Here is a 26,363-nt window from a genome sequence, read left to right on the forward strand (position 1 = left end):
ACCTTGCTTAGCTAAGGGGATGAATCATGCTTGCTTACCACAAGACCAGCTCTCCTCATTGTTTTGACAGAATATAGCTGAACATTCAAATTTAAAAATTCAAATTTGATGTAGGTGTTGTTTCAGGCTTGCAGGACTATCTAGTGTAATAAAAAGGCTATTCTCATGACTTATCCTGGGGCAGGGAGGATGGCGGGGGAGGGGGGAGGCAGGGACAAACCTACCTTTCCCCCAGACAATCTATGTTCATTGGTGGGATGTGCAGATCACGCATCCAAACAATCCATGATGCTCTGAACCACACAGGCCAGGACTCATTTTCCTGGCCCCCAGGTATCCACAATGTACTGCTGCATGATGAGACTTTGGGGGGTTCCCCTGGGAATTGGGTGCTCTAGGCGTCTGACTCTGTATGCTTGGGCTGCATGAAGCCCGAGCATACGCACGACTCCAGAGCTGGGGATAAAGGGCACACTCATGCTCTTTAAGCCCTGTAAGAGCCTGGGTTAAAAACCTGGGTTGTCAGGGGAAGTAGCGCTGGGATCGGCCTTGATCCATACATTGCACATGTATGGCTGCCCTAACGTGGGTAGGGCTGCTCGTGTGCACAGCCTCAAATTTAGTTGCATTCCAGTGGAGCGCCCCCTGTGAGAGTGAGCTGTACTACACAGTTCATAACTGTTTTGTACCTGCACTTTCATTAGCGGGATCAAAGGTGACTGATCACAGAGAATTAACCAGCTTCTGATCACTGGAGGTTCTTCAATCAGAGGATTAGTTAGGCATTTCCTGGTATGTGGTATGTTTTTCCTCCTGTGAATAAATTTATAGTGTTGAACCGCCTTTTTCATAAATGTCAAATTATACATTATATACTCATACATGTCAAATTAGAAATACAGTAGAGATACCTTGAACAATTCTAGGGATGATGGATTATTATGCAGTCCTCCACAAACAGGCAGTCCTTTCTGTTAACTTGCATCTTTCCCTCTTCTGGGTTACCAATGCACATGATGAAATAGCATACAAAAAGCATCTTTATAGGCATACATCTAATCACATCAAGTCTGATGAAACACTTTTTAAAAAGAGAACAATGGATGACATACAGCACGCTATGCTTGCATTGCAGTGTAATGTTCATGCAGTTATACATGCCTGCTGTTGTGCTACATGCAAGAATTGCACCAACACACAATTGTTGGCCATTGGAAATAATGGCAGTTGGGCAACTGCATGTGCATAATTCCTGCATGAAGCACAATGCTCTCATGCAACAGTGCAAATGTTATGTTGCATCGCACACACAACATTGTTCAGTATGTCAGCCAATGTGCACACAGATGCTGATCAGTACTGACAAAAAGTACAGATAACACAAACCATTCTTCTGGATCATGCATATGACTTCATCAGTGTGGCCTTTTTGCCAGTTTTTATTGATATGCCATTTTGCACTTGTGAATGTACAGATATTTTATTTATTAATTTAAGATATTTCTGTACCGTTCAAAACTTGTGTCTCTGGGTTGTTTACATCAAAACCATTTGTTTACATTAAAACCATTTAAAACATTAAATCAATTAACAATTAAAATCATTTAAAACATTAAAAACCTTTAAAACCCAATATTAAAAATATTAGAACTGTAAATCTAATTAAAAGCCTGGGTGAATAAATGTGTCTTCAGTGCCATTTAAAAAGTTGCCAGAGATGGGGAGGTTCTTATTTCAACAGGGAGCATATTCCAAAGTCCAGGGGCAGCAATGGCCCGTCCCCGAGTAGCCACCAGACGAGTTGGCAACTGCAGACGAACCTCTCCAGAAGATCTTAACAGGTGGTGGGGCTCATGGCAAAGACATGAACAAAACATGAAGGAATGGAAAGCTAGGCATACTGCACATGCATTGTGGTTTGTACAACCTTTGAAAACAAACAAAAATGTACCAAAAGTCCGTTCAACTCCAGGAACAAGACCAGGTAAATCATAATTGGTTCAGGGGAAAATTTGGTTGGAGATAATTTCAGAAGCAGGCCTAGTAGCCCAAGCTCTTCTCTGAAGATGAGGTCATAGCTCAGTGGTAGTACATCTGCTTTGCATGCAGAAAGTCCCAGGCAGGGCTGTCTGAAACCCTGAAGAACCACTGCCAGTCATTGTAGAACAAGGGTTCCTAAGCTTGGTCCCCCAGGTGTTGTTGGACTGCAATTCCCATCATTCTCAGCCACAATGAACTTTAGCTAGGGATGATGGGAGTTGTAGTCCAGCAATATCTGGGACCTATGGTTGGGAGCTGCTGGTGTAGACAGTACTGAGCTAGATGGACCAATGGTCTGACTCCGTATAAGGCAGCTTTCAATGTTCCTGTGTTCACAATTTCTGATTTGAGAGCTGATTTGTAAACAGCATACTTAACCCCACAAGCAGATTTACATTTCTCACTCTGTTTCCTGGGCTGCTACCGTGAACGTGTTACTTGCATGCTGCAACAGAGAAAAATGTGTTGCCTTCTATTTTGACAATTCAATTACACTTACATTTACTGCTCAGATGCAATTCTAGAGTCCTGTTCCAGCTCAGTTAAACTGTCACAGTGCAGAGAGAGGAGTGAGTGAGCAGGCAGTATCTCCAAATCCATGGTGGCTCGTTCTTCTCAATGAATTTGGTGACAAATGACATGCACATACAGATGTTTCTCATAAGTTCTCATATTGCAATGCGCTCTACGTGGGGCTGCCTTTGTACGTAGTTCGGGAACTTCAGTTAGTTCAGAATGCGGCAGCCAGATTGGTCTCTGGGGTAACCCGAAGAGACCATATTACGCTTATTTTGAAACAATTGCACTGGCTGCCGATATGTTTCCAGGCAAAATACAAAGTGCTGGTTATTACCTTTAAAGCCCTGAATGGCTTTGGCCCGAGTTACCTTAGAGAGTACCTTCTTCTGCATGATCCCCACCACACATTAAGGTCATCTGAGGAGGTTTGTCTCCATTTACCACCAGCTTGTCTGGTGGCGACTCAGAGGTGGGCCTTCTCTATAGCTGCTCTGGGGCTATGGAATGCACTCCCTGCGGAAATCCGCAATTTGATTTCTCTATTAGCCTTCAGGAGAGCCCTTAAAACATATTTGTTTGGCCTGGCTTTCCAGGGTTTTTAAATCGATTTTAATATTCTAACCCGTTTTGGGGGCTTTTAATCACTGTAATTGTTTAATTGTTGTTTTAAAATGTTTTTAAATTGTTAATTGTTGTTATATTGTTTTTAATTTGTTGTAGCTCTTTACTGTTTTAGTAGTTTGTTTTGACTGTTAACAGCCCTGAGCCATTTTGGAAGGGCGCTATATAAATCAAATCAAATCGAATCAATCAATCAATAAAGTTTCCCTCTTTGGGAAGAAGAAGGATCCCCTGCATCGTACATTTGATCGAGTCTACCTATTTGTAAAGTGGGGTGTTCATGTGTAGCTATTCCAAGTGCTGAAACAGGGGTTTCAATAAATAAATAAAATAAAATAAAATAAAATAAAATAAAATAAATAAATATTACACTGCAATAAAAGTTCCCAAAGACTTCTCTTAAAGGATCATAATTAGTCCAGGGAGTAAATAGAGCAGGGAGTAAATATCATCAAAGTGCAGTTCCCAAACCTCCAGGATTTTTGCTGCCCCTTTGCCAACTAAAGGATTCTGGCTGAGATCCAGACTAATGCAACACTGGTGCTACAGAGGGGTGGTTTCCTTTTCTCTCCCTTACCCTCTGAAGCTGACTATGGCTCCTGAAAATATGTTCCTAAGACTCACAGGTCCATATTTTCAGGAGTCATTGTGGGCTTCAGAAGGAAGGGGAGATTGATGAAAATATTCCAGCACTTTGGATGATGGCCTCTTAGTCATGGGGAAATCAGCTCTGAGGATATACCCCCTCTGAACCCAGTTTTTCCTTTCCCCCTGTAAGATTTTACAAGTAATGACTTTCTATCCCTTCTTACTAGACACAGTTCTTACTGTTGGGTATGTTTTTCAGGAAATAACTGGCTGACATAATGAGGAAAGTTACTCAGAGTCATCCTATTGAAATTAAATGGACAAGTTAGGCAATGCCTAACATCTATATATATATTTCTCCTAGGTGTGCCTGGGGAAAATGCGTCCCGGTAGCCCAGCTGATTGGCTGGGCTGCGGAGGCGCATGATTGGCTGGCACACCCAGGAGGAGGAGAATTGGCCGGCCCATGCTGACGGGCCTGGCCTGGCAAGTGGTGGTGGCCGCAGAATCTAGCGAGTGAGGGAGGCAGGTGGAGGGGGAGACAGAGTGAGCGAGAGAGGCGTGTGGTGGGGGAGAGACAGAGCAAGCGAGAGAGGCGCACGGGGGAGAGAGGCACACGGGGGAGAGAGTGCGCGAGTGAGAGAGGCATGCGGGGGGAGAGAGTGTGAACGAGAGAGGCGCACGGGTGAGAGAGTGCGCGAGCGAGAGAGGCCCGCAGGGGGGGAGAGTGCGTGAGCGAGAGAGGCAAGGGGAGAGAGAGCGTGAGCGTGAGAGGCGCGCGGGGGGAAAGAGTGCACGAGCGAGAGAGGCGCGCGGGGGAGAGAGCGCAAGAGAGAGGCGCGCGGGGAGGAGAGAGCACGAGTGAGAGAGGCGCGAGGGGGAGAGAGCGCGAGCAAGAGAGGCGCGGGGGAGAGAGAGAGAGAGCGAGAGAGGCACGGGGGGAGAGAGAGGCGCGGGGGGATAGAGCGCGCGAGTGAGAGAGGTGCGCGGGGGAGAGAGAGAGCGAGCGAGAGAGGTGCACGGGGGGAGAGACAGCATGAGCGAGAGAGGTGCAGGGGGGAGAGACAGCGCGAGTGAGACAGGCACGGGGGGGGGAGACACCGCGAGCGAGACAGGCGCGGGGGGGGGAGACAGAGTGAGTGAGAGAGCTGTGGGAGGACTAGCCAAACAAATTCTCCCAACTAACCCCAAAAAGGAAGTGAACTACTGCACAGATGCTCTGTGTGGTTTCAGCTAGTTATTTATAATTTTGATGGGACTACTTTGAGTAATTTTCCTCACCATGTTGGCCACTGTTCCTATTTTCTCTCTCTCTTGACTTTTAGGGAGATCTGGGAAGGGGGGGTGCTTTTTAAAATGGGTAATGGTTCGAATCCCCACTGGTATGTTTCCCAGACTATGGGAAACACCTATATCGGGCAGCAGCAATATAGGAAGATGCTGAAAGGTATCATCTCATACTGTGCGGGAGATGACAATGGTAAATCTCTCCTGTATTCTACCAATGACAACCACAGGGCTCGCCAGGGGTCAACACCGATTTGACAGCACACTACCTTTATTAATGTGCACACCCATGTTGCCATTGTTGTGATTTCAGCTCCATCCCTGCCGCTAGAAGCTCATTCTTCAAGTGTTTGTGGAGCTACATCTTGATTCTAGTGTGCATATACACAAATGCACGTGCATGAACATTAAAGCACACAGCCTGCCTTTTCACATGCCACAGCTGTTAAGATTTATTTTAAATAGTTGCAGATCATATTATGGGATCATAATGCTTCTCTAGTATTTTGTGAGCCAAAGGAACAAACAAGATGTGGTGACAGCCAACAACCTGGATGGCTTTAAGAGGGGTTTGGATAACTTCATGGAGGAGAGGTCTACCATTGGCTACTAGTTGGTGGGCTAAAGGCCTCTTCCAGCCTCAAAGGCAGGATGCCTCTGAGTACCAGTTGCAGGGGAGTAACTGCAGGAGAGAGGGCATGCCCTCAACTCCTGTCTGTGGCTTCCAGCGGCATCTGGTGGGCCACTGTGCAAAACAGGATGCTGGACTAGATGGGCCTTGGGCCTGATCCAGCAGAGCTGTTCTTATGTAACACCTCTTAGCTTTTAATGGGACTCAGAAATAAAGATCTTTGATGTGAGAATTACAGGTACATTTTAATCTCTGAAATATTGGGAGGCTTGCCCATTCTGTGCTGTCAGTACCAGGGGCAGAGGTATCGTTGTACAAACATCCCTGTGCCCCTGGGCACTGGGCAGGCAAGAGTTTGCTTTTCACTCTCTCCCTCCTGCCTCTCCCAAGAAGCAGGTGGAAGGGCAGGGGCCCATCTTCACTTCCCCCCCCCAGACCCTCTTTAACCTTATTTATATCTTGGCATAAAAGTGTTCACACTTCCCTCATACCTACGGAGAGACTGCTTTCAGTGAATATATGAACTGGATCATTGCTGAAATGCAACTTGACAGCTATTTCTTTAACATTGCCAAGATGAGGAAAACACAGACCAACCCTTGAAATCTTTTCCTGCATGACTCTCGGTGCTGTTCTATCCCACTGTGTGTGTCCTTTTGCAAAAATCAGTAGCATTAACTCTCATTTATGAAGGGAGCCAGCTTGCTCTGTACTCCACATATAATTCTCTTGTTGGAATGGCTGGGTGTTTTGTACCGGAACTGTGCTTAGAAGCCTCAAATATTTTTGGCAGCAGAAATATAAAACAAACCATGAACAACAAAAGTTCCACATTAAATGTCACTGCATACATTGCTCTCCACAGTTGGCTGTCAAGGGGAATAAAGCATGTGGAAGATTGTGCTCTTTGCTAAGGCTACACAGCTTCTCGGCTAATAAAGGTTGATTGTATGGGGTTAGAAGCAATATAAAACATATTTTAATGAATAATATTTCCAAACAACACAAGACAGAACCATTACCAGAGTTATCTATTTGCATCAGCAATCTGTTGTGTTTGTTAAACTGGCATAGTCCTTTTGGATTTAAATTGTTTTTATGCCAGGCATCCATGAAAGAGCTTTTTAATGTGTGGTTTCAAACGCATTTCATACATTCCGAATGGAGTATAGCCTCGATCTCGTTTGCTTTCATGGATCATTCTTGTCAACAGCCTAAGCTGGGATCTCCAGAATTAAAAGCACAAACAAGTGGAGTTTGAACCATCCCGGTGTGTTTACCTAACTATCCCATTCTCTCTAATGCACAAACCCATGATAAATTGGGTGCCTACAGTCTCACCTTGGTCTGCAGTGCTCATGCAGAGCTATGGATTAAAGGCTGTATATAAAAGCCAGAGTTCATGTAACTAAACTATAGGAGAATTTATTGGATCAATCAATCAAATTCTTAGTGTAATACTCCTCCAAAACAGAAAAGAAAAAGTAGCTGCCAACTGCCATGCTCCAGAACCCAACTGCGCAGAGGAACCGGAGGCCTATAAACTGCCTGCAGCTAGTGTTCATGATTTGGGCTTTGCTGGAAGCAGCAGTCACCTGGGATTTTATTTTTTTCGTGTACACATCTTCCAAACCACTTTCTGCAATCTAATACATCTGTCAACCTTCATATTTTAATTTTAATAATTTTAAAAACTTGTTTTAATCATTTTATTTTATTGTTTTTATTGTCATGAATTTTAATTTGTGACTTTTAAATATTTTAAATTCTGCACACCACCTAGAGATATACATATCAGGCTGTATAAAATACGATGAATAAAATAAATAATGAGGCTATTCCCACGATCAGCCGAAATCGGGCCAGGGGAGCCTAGCCCGATTTCGGCTGATCATGGGAGCCACCGGGCTCACAGGTGAGCCCGGTTGCCTCCCAGCGGTTAACCCACCAAAGTAACCCTCCCCTTAAACCGGGTTTGCAGAGCAACTGCTCTGCAAACCCCAGTTTTAAAAATCGTGAGTAGCCGCAGCATGGCTCCACACCATGGCTACTCATGAGTAGACCCCCGGCAGGAGGCTGAAAAGTAGCCTCCCTGTTCAGGGGTCTCCCCAGTATGCCCTGCGTGCAGCCCCCAAACTACCCAGCCCCTGCCGGCTCCGTCATGGGGCAGTCGTGTGGGCAGCCGATCCGGCCGCCCAGGGCTCCCGCCCTGCTCGTCTGTGGGGAGAGCGGGCTTAGTCTGCTCTCCCCGCTTCGCTTCCCAATAATATTTACCTCTTCTTCTAAATACTACAGCTGTGTATTGCATTGGGTTGATAACTGGAAATGATGTGATGCAAGCCTTATAACTGCTGTGATGCAAGCCAATGTGATGCAAGCCTTATAGGATATGATTTGATGAAACATTTATCTGATTTAAAAAGATACAATTTGATAAATACAATATCAGATTGCATCATATCAGATAATTAAATGTGCACACACGAACACCCACACCCACCCATTGCATCATCATCAATCTAGAAATCTAATGTTTTCAGACAGGAACCAATAATAATTTGCTCATTGCACAGTCCTACTAAACATTACTACTACTACTACTACTACTACTACTACTACTACTGAAATGCCATTATTTATACAATACCATCAATATAGCAGATGCTTTACAGAATAACAGTATAGGAAGCGAGAAAGATCAAACCAAAGGACCATCTTGTTGCATTTGCACCTTTAACCTTGGCTAAGAGCCAGGCTGCTGCTCATAGCGACCAGTCAAGTGCCTCTGGGAAGACCACAGTCAGAAAGAAGGCAATAACCTCCACCCAGGATTGCTCCCAGCAACTCGGCTTCGGTGAAAATGTCTCTGAACATGGGCATTCCATGTGGCTATCAAGAGTAGCTGTTGGCAGACCCATGCATTTGTCTAATCCTCTTTTAAAGCCATCTAAGCTAGTAGCCACCACCACACCTTTAGCAGTGAGTTTCGTAAGTTATATCTGGTGTGAAGAAATGCTCTGGAGAAGTGGGACAACACATCCCAGACTCTGGGTATTCCACCATGCACTGCATGCTGAGCATGGTGCACTGAGGGAGTCCCTCAGGGAATGGGTGTTCATGCTGATACATGATTATCTGACACACGATCAGCAATCAGCTCATGCTGACACATGATCCTAGCAGCCAGATTAAGGGCGCATTTGCACCTTTAACCTTGGCTAAGAGCCAGGCTTCGGCAGCGGGTTTGAAAGCATGAGACTGCTGGGATCCATGAAGATCCCAATGGATCTCATGGGCAGCCACGCCCAGGCTTGGCTGCTTAAGCCTGGGCTTGACTGCTCATGAGAACAGCCTCACCAAGTGGCTGGTGATAAGTAGTAGGCCTATGCATCATCAGAAATATCCAGTCAATGCTGCTCCAATAATGAGATGGTCTGTAGGTAACCAGATCTGCAGCTGGCTTGGAGACAATCAGAATCACCCCCTGAAATCAGGATAACCCCAGTGGGTGCTTCCTGGGTGGTACCTTGGCCCCATCTCCTGATTTCAGGGGTGCATTCCTTTAAATCCAGTTCTACAGCTGGCTCATTCATTCATTCAATTTATATACCACCCTTCCAAAATGGCTTGGAGATACTTTCTCTCTAAGCCACCTTCCAATAAGGATTATCTTAGTGTCAGGGAGGCCATATGAACCTCCCCTACCCCCCCCCCCCACTGCATATTGTAATTGGGTCAGCATTGATTTGATTTTTCTGGTGATGCACAGGCCTACTGCTTATCACCAGCCACATTTATCACAGTTAAATTATGCCCACATTCAACCAGGATAAATAGCCAGGATCAGACCCTGGTTATCTATCCTGCTTAAATCTGGTTTAAGCACAGCAGTTTGACAGGGTTGCCTGGGAAACCTGCCTTCTCACAACCTGCTCTGTGAGTCTCATCTATTCTGGTTAACTCTTTAACTAGGATCATTATGATTGTGAGAACATAGCCTAAATAAACAAAACATTTTCCCCTCCTCATATGCCAAAAACAAAACCCATGAGGAGATGTGGAAGAGACACAAACAGAAACAGAAACAATAGATAAAAGCAATCTACCACATGCATACCTGACCATTTTGGTGTATCTTTGCAATCTTATAAGCAAAAGAAATATCTTTCCCCAAAACATTACTGAGGTAATTCACACAATCAAAAGCAATGTTCTACCTGGGTTTGGGAGCTGTGTGTGCTCCCAATTTTCAGTTGTGTGCTAGCAAGGTAGGAGGAAAAGCTACCCAGATTTTTCTCCTACCTTCCTTCCACACAATCACTTCTACCCAGCTTTTCTTCTTACCTTGCTTCCACACAACTGAAATTGGGAGTACACACAGCTCCCAAACCTTGGTAGAAAACTGCTTTTGAGTGTGTGAATGACCTTTCTATCTCTGTGGGTTTTCTTTTGTTGTTTAGACCAATAGTACTTTCCAGAAAAGTTCCGTTTTACAAATATTTAGCCCTTAATTATGTATATATTGATCCTGCAACAGGTTGTGGAATAGATCTTCTGTAACCCCTTTACCACAAATGCACTGCCTCACGTCATATGGGACTTTCTATGGCAAGTGTCCAAAACTACAATCTGCTGCAACCACAGGAGAGTCAGAGCTCTCCTAATTGGAAGTCAAAAGTGATCTGAGATATAAAATTCATATTTATGGGAAAATGTAAACATATAAATAATAGGGTGACCTTGACATCATTTAACTTGGCCACGTCTATTTGTATAAAAAAAGCCAACAATCTATTTTTAAATGTATTGCAGTCACTGATGACATAAAGCCACTAAAACATTTAATGCATGATTGGATCAAATAGGCTGTTCCTTGGTGCCATGAAGTCTCTTCCTGAGCACTCTGTAAGCTGTCACCTTGAAAGTGTAGCCTGGGCAATCTAGAATCGTCCCTGGTTGATACTTGGATCCAACAACTACCATGTCAGTTTCTGTTTTGACTGAGATGTATAACTGGCATCTTCTTACAAATTCATTTTATTTTCCATTTTAGGACAATACCTTTGGAATTGTACATATGAATTGGGCAAATAAGCCACAACGGCTCCTTTAGTTACAAAGTTTCTCTCCAACACGGTGTTCTTCAGCCTACTGAAATCAATGGCCTTAAGTTACATTCAATTTAGTGCTGAGATGTGTCCAGAGAGAAGATGATGGACTGGAGTGAAAGGTGGACCACGTCTGAGGCTTCTCCAAAATGTGACTCTATTGTACTTGGAAGTGGGAAGAAGTGTACATCTATCACGTTTTCACCAAACGTGAAGGGTTTTCACTTATTCATTTAGATCTACAGCCACTCTGAACAAAGGTTCTTAGGACAGGTAATAATAATTTACATGTTATAATTTTAAATAAATGCATTGCTATATTAAAATAAATAAATCATATATTTTTAAATTTAAATTATTTAAATATTTAAATAATGCCTTAGTTACTCAGAGACACTCAATAGTATATATCCTTCTATCCATCAATAGAATTTTCACTCGAGGCACAAATGACCAGGCTCAATCTATCATACTTCGGACATTATGTGAAGATCTAGCTCCCTTGAGAAGTCCATAATGCTGGGGAAAGTTGAAGGAAAGAGAAGAGGATGACCAGCAGCAAGGTGGATGGACTCGATTATGACAGCAATGAATGCACCACTGAGAGACCTTAAAAGCCAAGTTGAAGACAGATCATCCTGGAGAGAATCTATGTGGTTGCTAAGAGTTGACACCAACTTGACAGCACTTCATCAATCCAATCAATCAATCCTTCAATAAATTGGAAAGCACTCTCAAAGATAAAATTGTTAAGCATATCGAAGAATGGGCCCTGCTGAAGGAGAACCGGCATAGCTTTTGCAAAGGTAAATCTTGTCTCACCAAACATTTGGAGTTCTTTGAGAGTATCTAGAGTCATGTGGATAAAGGTGAGCCGGTGGACATAGTAAAGGTGATCCAGTTGACTAGGACTTCTAAAAAACATTTGACAAATTTTCCCACCAAAGGCTATTGAGTAAACTTAGCAGTCATGGAATAAAGGGACAGGTTCATGTGTGAAATGCCAACTGATTGGAGGACAGGAATCAGAGAGTAGGAATAAATGGGGAGTTTTCACAATGGAGGGCAGAAAGAAGTTGGGTCCCCCGGGGATCTGTACTGGTAACAGTGCTTTTTAACTTATTCATAAATGATCTAGAAGTTGGGGTATGCTGCCAGGTGGCCAAATTCGCCGATGACACTAAACTATTCAGGGTAATGAAATCCAAAAGAGATTGTGAGGAGCTCCAAAAGGATCTCTCCAAACTCGGTGAGTGGGCAAAAAAATGGCAGATGTGGTTCAATGTTAGCAAGTGTAAAGTGATGCATATTGGGCCAAAAAACCCCAGCTTCACATGTACGCTGATGAGGTCTGAGCTGTTGATGACTGACCAGGAGAGAGATCTTGGGGTCATGGTTGGACAATGGCTAGCTCATTGAAAGTGTCGACACAATGTCCAGCAGCTGTGAAAAAGTGCTAATATCATAATGCCCTTATACAAATCTACAGTGCGGCCACATTTGGAGTAGTGTGTGCAGTTTGGGTCACTCAAAATGACATTATAGAACTGCAGAAGGTACAGAAGAGGGCAACTGAGATTATCAGGGGCTAGAGCACCTTCCTTATAAGGTAAGGCTACAGAACTGGTTTTTTTTTAGTTTAGTAAAAGATGACTGAGGGGTGACATGATAGAGGTCTATATGCGTGGTGTGGGGAGAGTGGATAGAAAGAAAATTTTCTTCCTCTTGCATAACACTAGAACCGTGGGTCATCCCATGAAACCGATTGCCAATAAATTTAGGACCAACAAAAGGAAGCACTTTTCCACACAACACATAATTAACCTATGGAATTATTTGCCACAAGATGTGGTGACAGCCAATAGCCTACAGGTAGGTGGCTTTAAGAAGCATGGCTTAAATTCATGGAGGACAAGTGTATCAATGGCTATTAGTCTGAGGGCTGTAGGCCACCTCGCACTTCAGAGGCAAGAGGCTCTAAATACTAGCTGCAGGGGAGCAACAGCAGGAGAGAGGGCATGCCCTTTGCGCTTGCCTGTGGGCTCCCCAGAGGCATCTGGTGGGCCACTGTATGAAACAGGATGCTGGACTAGATAGGCATTGGGCCTTTTCCAACAGGACTGTTCTTATGTTCTTAAACTGCAGCCTAATGCATTGAATGTGAACACGAGTTTTGGCCATTGTGTATTTTTTGAAAACCCATGAACAAAAAAACCCACATACACACAGAAACCAAAGGATCATAACTTAGTCTTAATATGGTATCTGAATCTCTAGTAGTAGTCACGATGCATAGATGAAAGGGTGACTAAAACCACCCTACCTCCCACAATGCATATCATTTTTCATCACTGCAGCAGTGCTCCTATTTGCAGCCACTGACTAGCCACTTTTTTTAATGTCCCGGAATCCCCCTTGAAACAATAGTACATCATTATAGAGTGTCACTTTGAGGAGCATTCTGCAGAGATAAATGAGAAGAACCACCAGCTGGTGTGTGTGAGTTTCCCTCCCACTCCCCAAAACTTCCCTCCAGCACTAAAATGCCCTCCCTTTCTCAGCTTGCAAATGTAACTGTGAAATGGAGTGCACATTTCAGGCCAGCTTTAATAACAAATTCCTTTGTTGTTTTCTGGTTCACTTTGCCTTATGTTCCATTCCTCCCCGAATTTCAATTTACCTAGGAGAATTCCTAAAATTGTTTTTCAGAACTGGAACATGCTTTCTTTACCATAGCTTGCAGCTCACTTATAGATACTGAAGAAGATGCTGGCTGAGATAATGCACCACCCATGGAAGAGGAGTGTGTGTGGTTTGTGAGCCAGCCAAGAGCCTGTCCTGGCTGCTAGCAGAAGCGCAGGCTGCTTCATGCTTTCAAAGCTGTGTGTCAAAGTAGCTGTGCTGCTATCGCCATTATTCTAAAGGCAGTAGTGGGGCAGCTGCTCTGATACACCACTTCAGACGCATGGAGCAGCCTCTGCCTTTACAAGCCTCATGGATGGGCTACTGAATGCCATGCAACTGGGGAGCCCACATCCCTCGTCCATGGGCAGCTCACTGCATGGTATGTAGGCCAACATTTTACATGAGTACATTGATAAACCACCACCAAAGCAACAATAAAGGACTCATTGTGTTATCATACGTATGGTTGCTGTAAGATTTTTTTGGCCAAATTTACAGATGATACCAAACTCTTTCAGGTAGTGAAATCCAAAATGGATTATGAGGAGCTCCAAAAGGATCTCTCCAAACTGGGGGACTGGGTGACAAAATGGCAAATGTAGTTCAATGTTGGCAAGTGAAAAGTGATGCACATTGGGACGGAAAACCCCAACTACAAGTATATGCTGATGTGCTTTGAGCTGTAGGTGACTGACCAGGAGAGGGTTCTTGGGGTCATGGTGGACAGCTCCTAGAATGTGTCCACTCAATGTGTGGCAGCTGTGAAAAAGGTCAATTCCATGCTAGAGATCATTAGGAAGGGGATTGGAAATAAAACTTCTAATATTATAATGTCCTTATACAAAACTGTGGTGCAGCCACACCTGGAGTATTGCATACAATTCTGGTCACCACATCTAAAAAAGGACATTGTCGAACTGGAAAAGGTGAAGAAGAGGGCAACCAAGATGATCAGAGGCCTAGAGCACCTTTTTCATGGGACAAGGTTACAACACCTGGGGCTATTTAGTTTAGAAAAAAGACGACTGCGGGGAGACATGATAGAGGGCTATAAAATCATGCATGGTGTAGAGAAATTGGATAGAGATAAATTCTTCTTCCTCTCACATAACACTAGCACCAGGGGTCATCCCATGAAATTGATTGCCAGGAAATTTAGGACCAGCAAACGGAGATACTTTTTGACACAATGCATACTCCACTTGTATAATTCTCTGCCACAAGATGTGGTGACAGCCAACAACCTGGATGACTTTAAGAAGGGTTTGGATAACTTCATGGAGGAGAAGTCTATCAATGGCTACTAGTCAGGGGGCTATAGGCCACTTCAAGCCTCAAAAGCAGGATGCCTCTGAGTACCAGTTGCAGGGGAGTAACAGCAGGAGAGGGGGCAAGACCTCACCCCCTGCCTGTGGGCTTCTCAGAGGCATCTGGTGGGCCACTATGTGAAACAGGATGCTGGACTAGATGGGCCTTGGGACTGATCCAGCAGGGCTGTTCTTATGTTCTTATAATGTAACAAGGCCCTTACAAGTAGGGATGTGCAAGCTGGCTTGGTTCAAACCATGGTTCGAATCGAGCTAGCTTTGTTCTGTGAGTCCAGATTCCAAGAGGACTGATCCCAAGTCTAAGAACTGGTTTGCAGGCTGGTTCAGAGATACTTGTAAAGGGAATCCTTGAGGATTCCCCTTTACAAGTAAAGGGAGCATCTCTAATCTCTATCCTAAAGGCCTGGGGAAATGGCAAGAGAAAGGTGTGACCAATTATTAAGGAGGTCACCTTTAATTAGGAGTATTGCTTCGGATAGGCTAATACAAGTCCCAAAAAGAAAACAGATCCCAGACACCAGCTGGATTTTGTACATCAGTTTGTTGTTACACCCTAAGTATTAGCTAAACTATAGTTCATTCACTCACACATGCATACTTACCAACCCCAATTAAAGGTGATCAGTCTTTAACGGGGAGTTGGGAGAATCTGGGGGCCCCACAATCTTCTGTGCTTCTCAGAGAAAATCTATATCGATGCCTGACTTTAAAAAGGGTTGCCTGCCTTTGAAGCTTGTTTGCTGTTCCATGTTTACAGCCATCTGATCCCAGGATCGACCTTAGTCCTTATTTTCTGAGCAACTCCTTTCCTGCTGTGTTCGGCATTTTATCCAGTTTTCTCTGGTCCTTTGGAGTCATCTGCATTTCTCTCCCAACATTTTACCATGTTTTAGGGGCTGGTATATCCTTTGCTTACTCATGCACTCTTTCAAACACACACACAGAGTTTAACCAGAAGTAAATCATTCTATTAGGTTTGCTATCAATCCTCGAAGTAGCAGCAATTCCTCTTATCAACATCAATACTTCATTCAGTTATACACGTAGGCTATAGAACCATGATATAAACAATCACTTTTAATCAAATAATTATACTAGCTGTATTATATGTCAAAGGGGCCTCTGTAACTTTAGCTGAGCCAGCGAGGCAGCGGCGGACACATTGGAGGCAGCAGCGGAGACATTGAAGTGGTGGAAGTCAGCAGGACTCCTGCCCCCTCCAATCCCCCAGCCAGCCTCCTGAATGACAACCTTGGCTGGCTGCAGTCCAGTTTGGGCCTCCGCACATCATGGAGATCACAAAAATGGCCTCCACACATGCGTGGAGGCCCAAACTGAACCACAGTTGGCCTTGGAGGAGCCTCACTCTTCTGCTGCCACCCCGTTGATGCCTTGCCACCTCCACTAAAGGTACGGAGGCCCCTTTCTCTCACCACACACATCCCCTGGAGCTTTTAGGATAGGGATTAGGCATGCCCTTTTACAATGATCCCCGAACCAGCCCATGAACTGGTTTGGCCCAGTTCAATGGCCAAACCTGTCCAGACCCAGTTTGGTCGAATCTGAGCCCAGACCCAGTCCAGGCCGGGTCAGTTCAGATCTAGTCCAGATTCAAAGACAAACAGCCAAAATCCCTACTTAAAACTAGCTACATGCATGAGGGATAAGATGTATATCTGTACATTAGTTAACAAACTTAATTCCACAAACTGAGTTCTCTGCATGGGCATAGCATCTGTTGGACAAGGGGGGGACAAATGTCTCCCGGCCTGGTGGGTAAGGAGGCCCACAAGGGGTTCACAAGGCTAACACCAGACGCTGCTGAGGCACACAGTGCTTTCCCCCACGTATCCTCCTCCCAGCCCCTCATCGCTGCTCCACCCCAGCCTGCCTGCCATGCAGAGCCACAGGAGGAGAGACTGCCTAGTCCCGATCCACCACCGCCCCTGGACAGAGGATGGCATCCCTGCACCCAGCCCTGATCCGTGCTGTCAAGCGACCGCTGCTGCAGCCACCCTCCCAAAAGACTCTCCGAACAGTGAGTCTTGAGTGGGGGAGGTTGCCCCGTGCCCTTGCATCTGAGGTCAGATGCAGGGAGCTTGGCTTGGAGCTCTGGATGGAAGACCACTGGCTAAACTTTGTCCCCGGTCGCCAGGAACCTTGCTACGCCCCTGGTTCTTCACTGCCTTAAATGAAAAAAGAAACACAATCCCTGAATCTGGATTTCCACAAATTGTGTTTTGTTCGGCAACAACATCCAGCCAACAGAAGATGGTCTTCTTTGAAGATTTTTCAGGGGTTAGTGGAAAATAAAAGCATCTGGGGGTCATTGCTTCAAGAACAGGTTAAAAAGCAGCTCTCTACTTTTTCATCTCTGTTGGTTAAATGTGCTTCCTCTCAGAAAGTGAAGTAACACAGTTCTTCAAGAAAACACAAAGAACAGAGGGAACCTTTGCCTGGCCTCTAAGGATGACTTTTTCTTTTTCTTTTTGCTTCCCTAAAATGTGCAAGTCTCTATTCATCCTAGAGCTGGGTGTGATAATACAAGGCTTTTACATGCAAATATATCAATTTATTTCAACAATGGTAAAACCACTGGAGGCTGAACGGGAAGCCACTGTAATACAGATGATGATATTGTCCTCCCTACGAAAACTTCATGCTCGCCTTCCAGTTCAGGAGAGGAGGAATAAGAATGATACTTCCAAAAAGCACATAGTTTTAGACATCAGCATGCACTGTCAGTTCTGTTCCTGGCCGATTCCTCCTTTCTTAACTCCCACTTGGCTTGGCTGTGATTTCCTTGCTCCTGTAGTTCACTCTGCTTCATTGTGATATGTCAAATCATTTTTTCTGGCAGAGATGGTGATGAAGAGGATTTCTCTCTTTTTGTTTTAGCAAATCAGTTTTCCTACTACTTTCTCTTCTGAAAAGTGGAGATGGCTCAACATTAGAGGGATTTGGAAGGGAATGTAGTGCATTGGCTTGAAGAGACTTCACACTTCTTCCAGCTACTGATCACACTTGTAAAGGTTCCTGTGCTTTGAGCACCTCTTCAGCAACCCACCCATTGTGGCGGGGGTGGGGAGTGATTTGTGTTCAAAATTAGCATAGTGCAAAATTCTTCACTTAGCATCCAAAGACAGGGCTCATCAAGGTTTAATACGAGAACCTAATTTTGATGCCAATTGGTGTTTCACTGGAATAATTAGAGATGTTGATGAAGTTCTACCAAGTTGAGCTCTTCCAAGATGGACTCTGAGAGCCTCTAAAATCATCTCTCAAAGAAGAAGCAAGTTTTACAAGCTCTTGACCTTTTCTCTGGCATGTTCACCTTTGATCCAAAGAAGAATTTCTGGCTTTGCTAGCTATCAAAGATTTAGAGAGCAAGAAGAGAGATCTTTCTTGGCAGAGCAAAGCCCTCACCAGCCAGGAATTTTGCGTGTCTGTGTGTGTGTGTGTGTGTGTGTGTTTAGGGGGAGTTCCTCATAATGAATGAATGAGTCACCTTTACTGCATGACCATTGGTCAATACAGTTACAACAGTTACAAGAACTAAAAATGAAGTAGTGATCACTGGATTTTAAATAGTTAAGATAACTACAAAATGATCAATGTCAGGTAGCCAGGACTGGTTTCTTCAACCTTTCAGCAGCATGAACAAATTTAGCTACCGGAGTGACTTTAAAAATACCATCATCCTGCAACAGGAATGATCATCTACTAAGATAATCAGGGAACACATTGGCATGTATAAAAAATAGACATATCTATCCCTGTATTCAGGCAGAAACTGACAATTTAAAAGATAATGCAGCATATCATCCTCCTGAGGGTTAGCACATCCACATATAGTGGATGATTCCACTTCTGGAATACTTCTAAGCCTCTTCAAATACACTTTGCAGCAGATTGCATGCATTCCTCACTTGCCATAGGTTGTCTTAAGTGAGTTAGAAGGAATATTTGTAGGTAAGGAGCTGGACCAATAAAGCCATATTATTTCAGAGAATGTAGGTTTCTTGTACTATATAGCTCCTCCATCAGTGCCTTGTTCCTCTCAGTAGGGTCCTCCTACAGCTGCTCTCTGAAGCCTGAGTCTGGAGTGCTTCAGTTCTGACAAGAGTCTACTGAGCTGTGCAAGGTGGCTGCCTTTCACAACCTAGGTTTGAAGCAAGGGCAAGATCATCCCACATTTAGCTGCAAAGGGCAGTCACTGGCCCAACTGAGGAGATGCCACGTCATGGCGTTGCTGGGCTGGCTGCCTGGTCAGTGGTGACTGGTGACTGATGAAGTGATAAAAGCAGCTAGCCCAATTAGGCCAAGGGGACTCCCCTCCCGGCCACACACTGAGGTCTCCCACCTCAGTTTTGGCCTCTGCAATCTCTTTATATTAATTCAATTTAATGGACCTCTTCACTCCATTACTCCAGTAATGGAGTGCTTCATTATATTTAATGGAAGGAGGATAACGAGGCTGCAGGGTCAATCTGAGGGTTGGGAGAGAAGCCCACTCATCACAGAGGACCTTCTTCCTCCCAGGAACTTCCATACTGGGTGGACTTTCCATCCTTAGATTGTGGCTGTGCAACCTCTTAATAGTAATGGGGTGATCTGACTCCATTATATTAATTGGGTTTCCCTCACCCCAATTTATAAGAAGAAACTCTCCTTTCTTTCAGCCCTTCCTTTTTCAGACAAACTTTGGACAGAGATGGGCCTGGGGGGGGGCATAACAAATTGATGCATTGGAAATGTGGGGCATGGACTAGCTGACTGACTCACATTTTCCCTCACATTCTCATTGTATGTTGGGTGGCTGGGAAGACCTTTGGAATAGACTTCCCTTAAGCACTCTACTGCAGGTCTTCTCTGAAATGTGTTGCTGTTACAAAGGGATACAAGGTAGTATTCCCCACCCCCTGCCCCACAGCATGCCTTTCTTCGCATCCATCATGTGTGGAGAGAAGAGGGTGTTTTATGTTCTCAGCATACCTTCTGCCTGCCAAACAGACAATCTCTGGGAGAGGGGGATGATAAATCTGCTGTGGGTCCATTTTCTCTGGAGTGAGGGACAAGATGGCCAGGCACAAGCACAGCAGTGGGTATAGAACCTGCTGCTGCACCCATGGAAGTTAGGATCAGGCTGCAACTTCAATGCAAAATGTTCTCCTCAATGTGAGACACTTTGTGCCATTGGAGCAAGTAGGTTCATTACAAATACAACTGTGGGGCTGCTGTTGACATAGCATTGCCAATCATTTGGATAAACCCTTACAAACACACAACCATTTTAGTTCCAGATATTATTAGGCAGTTTTGTCATCCTATTGCATTGCCCTATTTGTTCAAATAAATGGACCCATCGCTTTTTAAAAAATCACATCTATGTGGGTGACACGTAATTTAGAAGGAACTGCTAAGAAAATGGGTCATCCACTGTGGACTTGAAAGTACGATCTTCAATGTTATTTGAAGAAATAATGTTCACTTCAGAGGCATTGCCTTTATTAAGGCTATCCTTGTTCTACAGCACTTTGTCAAAAAGATCAGAACAGTGCCTCTTTTGATATTCACTTTAAGCCTCAACCTTACTTTAAGGCTTGACTTTTTGGGGGGGGTCTTTTGTTCTTTCTACAGTTTTAAAGAGAGGCTCAAAACTTTCCATTTATTATTGGTTCATAAGGACAGCCCTGAGGGGTCAGACCCAAGGCCCATCCTATACAGCATCCTGTTTCACACAGTGGACCACCAGATGCCCCCAGGAAGCCCACAGCAAGAGGTGAGAGCATGCCCTCTCTTTTGCTGTTGCTCCCCTGCAACTGGTATTGAGAGGCATCATGCTGCTGAGGCTGGAGGTGGCCCACAGTCATCAATGACTAGTAGCCATTGGTAGACCTGTCCTCCATGGATTTGTCTAAGCTCCTTTTAAAGCTATCCAAGCTAATGACCATCATCACATCCCGTGGCCGAGAATTCCATAGATGAATTACATGCTGTGTGGAAAAAGTAGTTCCTTTTATTGGTCTAAATTTCCCAGCCTTCAGTTTTATAGGATGACCCCTGATTCTAATGATGTGAGAGGGGAAGAAAAATTTATCTCTGTCCACTCTCTCTACTCCATGTATAATTTTATACACCTCTATAATGTCACCTCATAATCGCCTCTTTTCTAGACTAAAATATCCCAAATGCTTTAGCCTTGCCTCATAATGAAAGTGCGCCAGGCCCCTGGCCATCTTGGTTGCCCTCTTCTGAACCTTTTCCAATTCTACAATGTCCTTCTTAAGATATGGTGACCAGAACTGCATACAGTACTCCACATGTAGCCGCACCATATATTTGTATAAGGGCATTATAATATTAGCATCTTTATTTCCAATCCCCTTCCAGAAGTACTCCCGAACTGTGGACCTGTTCCTTCTGGGGGAGTGTAACTCCATTCAGAACAGGCAGATCTATCCCATTTCTCGAATTGCGGCTTCCTACAGTAAGCACCTCCATCTTGTTTGGATTCAGTCTCAGTTTCTTATCCCTCATCCAGCCCATTACTGCCTCAAGGCAAGCATTTAGGGAAGTTATGCCATTGCTTGATGAAGCTGATGTGGAGAAATAGATTTGAGTGTCTAGTTGGACTCTTATCCAAACCCCTGGCTATCTTATGCAAACAACAAAATGATGCAATTGGGACTCTCTCCTTCTGAACTACTCACTCTGGAAGAGGTGGGGCAAGATGGATATGAACTAACAGCCTATCTTCCCAGCTCCTGCCCAAGCCTGGACATTTCTCCATCCCAGGCATGCCATCTAAGGGGCTGACACCATCCAGGGGGAAGAAAAGACTGCGAAATAGCCCCACCAGCAAGTCCCCCCCCCCCGAAGAGGGAGCAGAGAAGGAGAGGAAGACTAAACAGCTGAGAATTGAAAATTTCCTCCCCCCAGCTGAGGCAGCGCTGGGTACTTCATTTGCTGTAAGTACATCAAACAGATTTGCAGCCCTGACCACGCCCCCTCCAACAGACTGGCTCCCCAGGTGGTTAATAGCAACCCACCCACTCCCAAATCAGAGCACAGAAGAAGGGGGAAGGGAACCCTTCCAAGACAGAACCCACACAGCACTAATGCTGACCAAGCAACTTGTCCCCAGCCAGACGCCATCACCCAACAGCTGAGTGACGTCTGTGTGATTGCTGCTGAATCTCTTCTCCTGGTTTTAGGGTGTCTATTAATTTTAACAATAGTGATATTGTCATTCATTACAAATACACACAAAAAGGTGGACTTCCCGCACACATCTCTTCGTGATTCATCAGCTATAAAGTTTACCCTTGCTATAATAATAATTCAAAGCATAAATTTAAACCCTTACAAACATAGCTAACCTACCCAACCTGCAGTTTTTTTGCTAAATTTCAAACCCTGCTGTAAAGTCCATAGTAGGAAAGTAATTCTTTAGATACAACAAGAATGGTCTCCAATCTTCTTTAAAACATTCCAAGTTTTGGTCTCTTATTAGTGTTGTAAGTTTTGCCTAAATTCGGATTTCGCTACAAGAAATAAATTAACTAAAGATTGCTTGGTGCAATTCACCTCCAAATCAATTACTGAGTGAATTTTTCAGGCTCATTTTCAGGGCGTCTAAACCAAATTTGGGGGCAAATAGAGACTCTAACCCAGGCTTTCACCCAACTCACAGCCAAGTCCCAGCAAGGGGTTAACAACTCCGAGGACGTCATCGCAGCCCTCCTCTCCTCCTCGGAACTGAAACTCCTTATCGGGTGCAAAGAGTCCTTCAACATAAACAAATCCTAATTTGTTTTCCTAGATGCGATGCCTTTCTATGGGCTACTAGAAAAAGGATTCTTACCTCGCTTTCCCAAATTTTAAACTTCTAAGTTTCTTCTTCAGAGATTGAACACTTCTATTTCCTGCCATCTCAGCTGGATCACAAAAGACTACTTTTAGAGTTTAAAACACCCAGAGTGCCTACCCAGTTACTTCATATTAAATACCTTTTGAGAACATATAAGATTACTCACCAGCATGTATTCAAAGATTTTGGCACTAGAGACTTATTCAACGGCTCCAGTACAGTCAAACGCAAGAATTATGGCACCGCCTCCTTGATTCCAACACCAAGGCCACATACCCAGCCTGCTACTTCTGATAAAATGATGCCAACTCTCCCTGCTGAATTGTCTAACTGCCAAACATGCAAGCAAGATGACCTGATGCAACTTAAAACTAAACTGGCTGCCCTCCTCCAAAGACTGTATCCGGATAGACATGATGATGATGGTTATCTCAGCACAGCTTCAGACACAGATACTGATCACTGGCCCTATGGAAACCCAGTTAAGATCTCCAATCAAAACACTCCTAAGGGTTAATCCAGCTGACTTCGCCATCGACTTAGGGGTGGAGAGTGACTGTGATCAATCCACCTGCACCCCCCCCTCCTAACACACAGCCTAGCACAGCAAATGCAGAGGCTGCTAAAAGGATGAATTTACGTCCAGGAGTGATGTTGTCTACAGACCCACACTTTGACAGTGTCACTGCCTTTCTTGTCCCAGACAGGCTGCTTACACCTCGTAGCACCCAGCCCTGCATTGCAGATCCCTCCTCTGCTACAGATGCTGTGGAAATTACAATGGGGATGGAGGCAACCTAGGAGAAGGAAGGGGAGTCCTCCCAGCAGTAACCCAATATCCAGAGACAACACAACAACCCTTCATAGGAGAAGCGCCTCCCACAGAACTGGAACAGGGAACTGACTTACCCTCGGCCACTGAGGCTCATCCAGACAAAGTGGAAGTCACTACAGATGCTTCTCAAGACCCAGGCCCCCAGTCCACCCCAGATGCTGCAGAAGACATCACCATATTGGATGAAAGGCCAGGTACCACCCCAGACAATGGTGAGCAGGACAATCAAGCCATCCAATCAGAGGTGGAGAACAAGGTGGCTTCTCCCTCCAGTCTGCCTGGGCTGGATCCAGATCACTTGGCCGATAGGCTGCAAGAAACACCAGGCACCCAAGTTGCTGACAGTCCAACACCAAAAGCCCAATGATATTCAGCAGACCAGAGTAAAATTGTGATCCTAACATGAAATGTAAATGGCTGGCATGCATCCTTTTCGGACCCCTCCTTCACTGACTATTTAGCCTCCCACAAAATCATACTGATACAAGAAACTTGGACTACTGGGGAGCTACTGCTCAATGGCTTCCACTCACATACCGTCGGAGCCTTACCTGGGGCAGGTCATGGCAGATGCAAAGGAGGTCTGGGTGTATTTGTTGCTACTGCCCTTCATGCAACCTCCAGACTGCTCCCACCAATCAAACAATATGCAATGGCCATCCTAGTCCAATTCACTCAGTGTGAATTGCTGATAATTAACATCTATCTCCTGCCCCAATGCAGAAAAATACAGGTCAGAACATTGTGGACTGAGCTAGAAAACTATGTAGCAGATCTCATCCACTCCAACCCCAATGCCTATGTGGTGCTGGGTGGTGACTTCAATGCTAGGACGGGTCCAGATGACTCTACCTTATACTCCCAACAAAGGGCCTATCCACCCAGCCCCGGGGCTGATGGACTCCCTTTTAGCCGCCTCTCTAAGGATCAAAAGTCAAACTATGCGGGTCTCCGCTTGAGCCAACTGGCCACAAGACTTGACCTTTCCATCTTGAATGGCTCGTTTGAAAGTTACCACTCGGCTGAATTCACCTTTCTCACTGGCACCAGAATGAGTCTGATCGACTACTTCATTACATCAGGGAGCCTACTACCGCTAGTGGAGGGATTGGAGGTTATTCCTAAATTTGATAGTGACCATCTTCCTATCATGCTACTCCTAAAACCATTTATCCATCAGTCTCATTTTGAGAACCACTACAGACCCACCATATCTGCAGCAGAGGGAGTACATTGCCATGCCAATTTATCACCACAGCTAGATCAAGAACTGTGGGAGCTACTTGCCTCTGATCATTTGCAGTCAACCCACTCATCACTGCTAAATAATGATCCTACCTCTATGCCTTTGGAATCATACAAAGTACTTGCTCGGGAACTACAGCAGCTTCTCTCCCGTAGGACCCATGCTCCACGAGCTCTGCATCAACCGCCCTCCAAGCAGTGGTTTGACAAGGATTGCGTTAATGCCAAAAAAGCCCTTGCCAACACCTATCAAGTCTACAAACATACCCCTGGTTTGAAGGCAGTTCAGGATCTACTTCAGCAGAAAAAGCAATATAAACTCCTGCTGGTCCACAAGAAAAAAGAGGCCATGAAAGAGGTCTGGACGAGACTAATCCAGGCCACTAGATTCAAGGACTCTGTCATGTTTTGGCATCTTGCAAAATCCTCTCCCAGCTATGGCCCAAGCCACCTGGACTGCTACATTCATCTAGGAACCTGGGATAAACACTTTTATTATCTATATAAAGATCCCACCGCTGCTGGCAGAGCCCCTCCTAGTGCCATAGAGGACACTCCGGCATGGGCTCCGGTATCCATCTCGGAGATCCACAGCCTTGTTGCCCATCTGAAACCGAGAAAGGCTCCAGCTGAGGACCTTATTCCCCCGGAAGCTATCAAAAACAATCTGGACTGGTAGGCCCCAATCTTGGCATCGCTCTTCACCTTCATCGACATGAGCGGCCAAATCCCCAAGGACTGGAGGGTAGCAATTATTGTCCCCATCTTTTAAAAGGGGACGAAGGATGACCCGGGCAACTATAGACCTATCAGTCTACTTAATACCATCAGTAAACTTTATGCAAGAAACCTACATGGGAAACTCAGGGACTGGCTGGAGCAGGAAAAGCTCCTTGCTGAGGAACAAGCAGGATTCAGAGAGGGGCGCTCCACTATTGATCAATGTATAGTCCTACAGCACCTCATTGGAAAATATTCCTCCTGTAGGACGACCTTCCTTTATGCTGCCTTCATCGACCTAAAGGCAGCTTTTGACTCCATCTCACGTGTAAAACTATGGGAGAAGCTGGAGGCCTCCACTATTGATTGGTGCCTGCTGCATCTCATTCAAACTCCGCATCTTAACACCTCGCTCAAGGTGAGGTGTAGCCCACAAGGTCATCTTACGAGTGCTGTCCTAACACAGAAGGGTGTCAGGCAAGGTTGCATTCTGGCCCAAATCTTATTTAACTTTTACATCAACTCAATGGTGGACCAGCTCAGCAACATTGACTTCCATCCTCCTAAACTTGCCGGGAGACACCTAGCCACCCTACTATATGCAGATGACGCGGTCATCCTCTCAAGAACTCCCATTGGCCTTAGAAGAGTGTTGAGGGCTCTGACGCTGCACTGCAAGGAAGATGGTCTGGTAATCAATTACAACAAAACTAAAATAATGGCCTTTGCTAGGAGGCCCAAGATCCGATCCTGGAAGATTGAGGAACATAAAATTGAACAAGTGACCCATTTTAAATACCTGGGCGTAGTCTTTCATTCAAGTGGCTCCAGAAAAGCCTACAAAGATCATGTGGCCTTAAATGCTCAGAGAAGCTCCTCTGCT

General features: G+C 44.9%; 1 long non-coding RNA gene across 3 annotated transcripts in view; it reads right to left on the minus strand.

Annotated features, from left to right (window-relative positions):
- LOC128349343 (uncharacterized) overlaps window positions 1-22,901 on the minus strand; it is a 57,487-nt gene extending 34,586 nt beyond the window's left edge. Inside the window, exons 1-2 of one of the 3 annotated variants that reach the window (XR_008318768.1) lie at window positions 22,847-22,901; window positions 690-813 (exon numbers count right to left, since the gene is read on the minus strand). This is a non-coding gene — a long non-coding RNA (uncharacterized LOC128349343). Of the gene's footprint in view, window positions 1-689; window positions 814-911; window positions 998-22,674; window positions 22,747-22,846 lie in introns of those variants that run through there. The other 2 variants (XR_008318769.1, XR_008318759.1) reach the window with 2 other exon arrangements.
- Window positions 22,902-26,363: the final 3,462 nt, after the last annotated feature.

Source organism: Hemicordylus capensis, chromosome 1, assembly GCF_027244095.1.
Source record: "Hemicordylus capensis ecotype Gifberg chromosome 1, rHemCap1.1.pri, whole genome shotgun sequence".
NCBI classification, from domain to species: Eukaryota; Metazoa; Chordata; class Lepidosauria; order Squamata; family Cordylidae; genus Hemicordylus; species Hemicordylus capensis.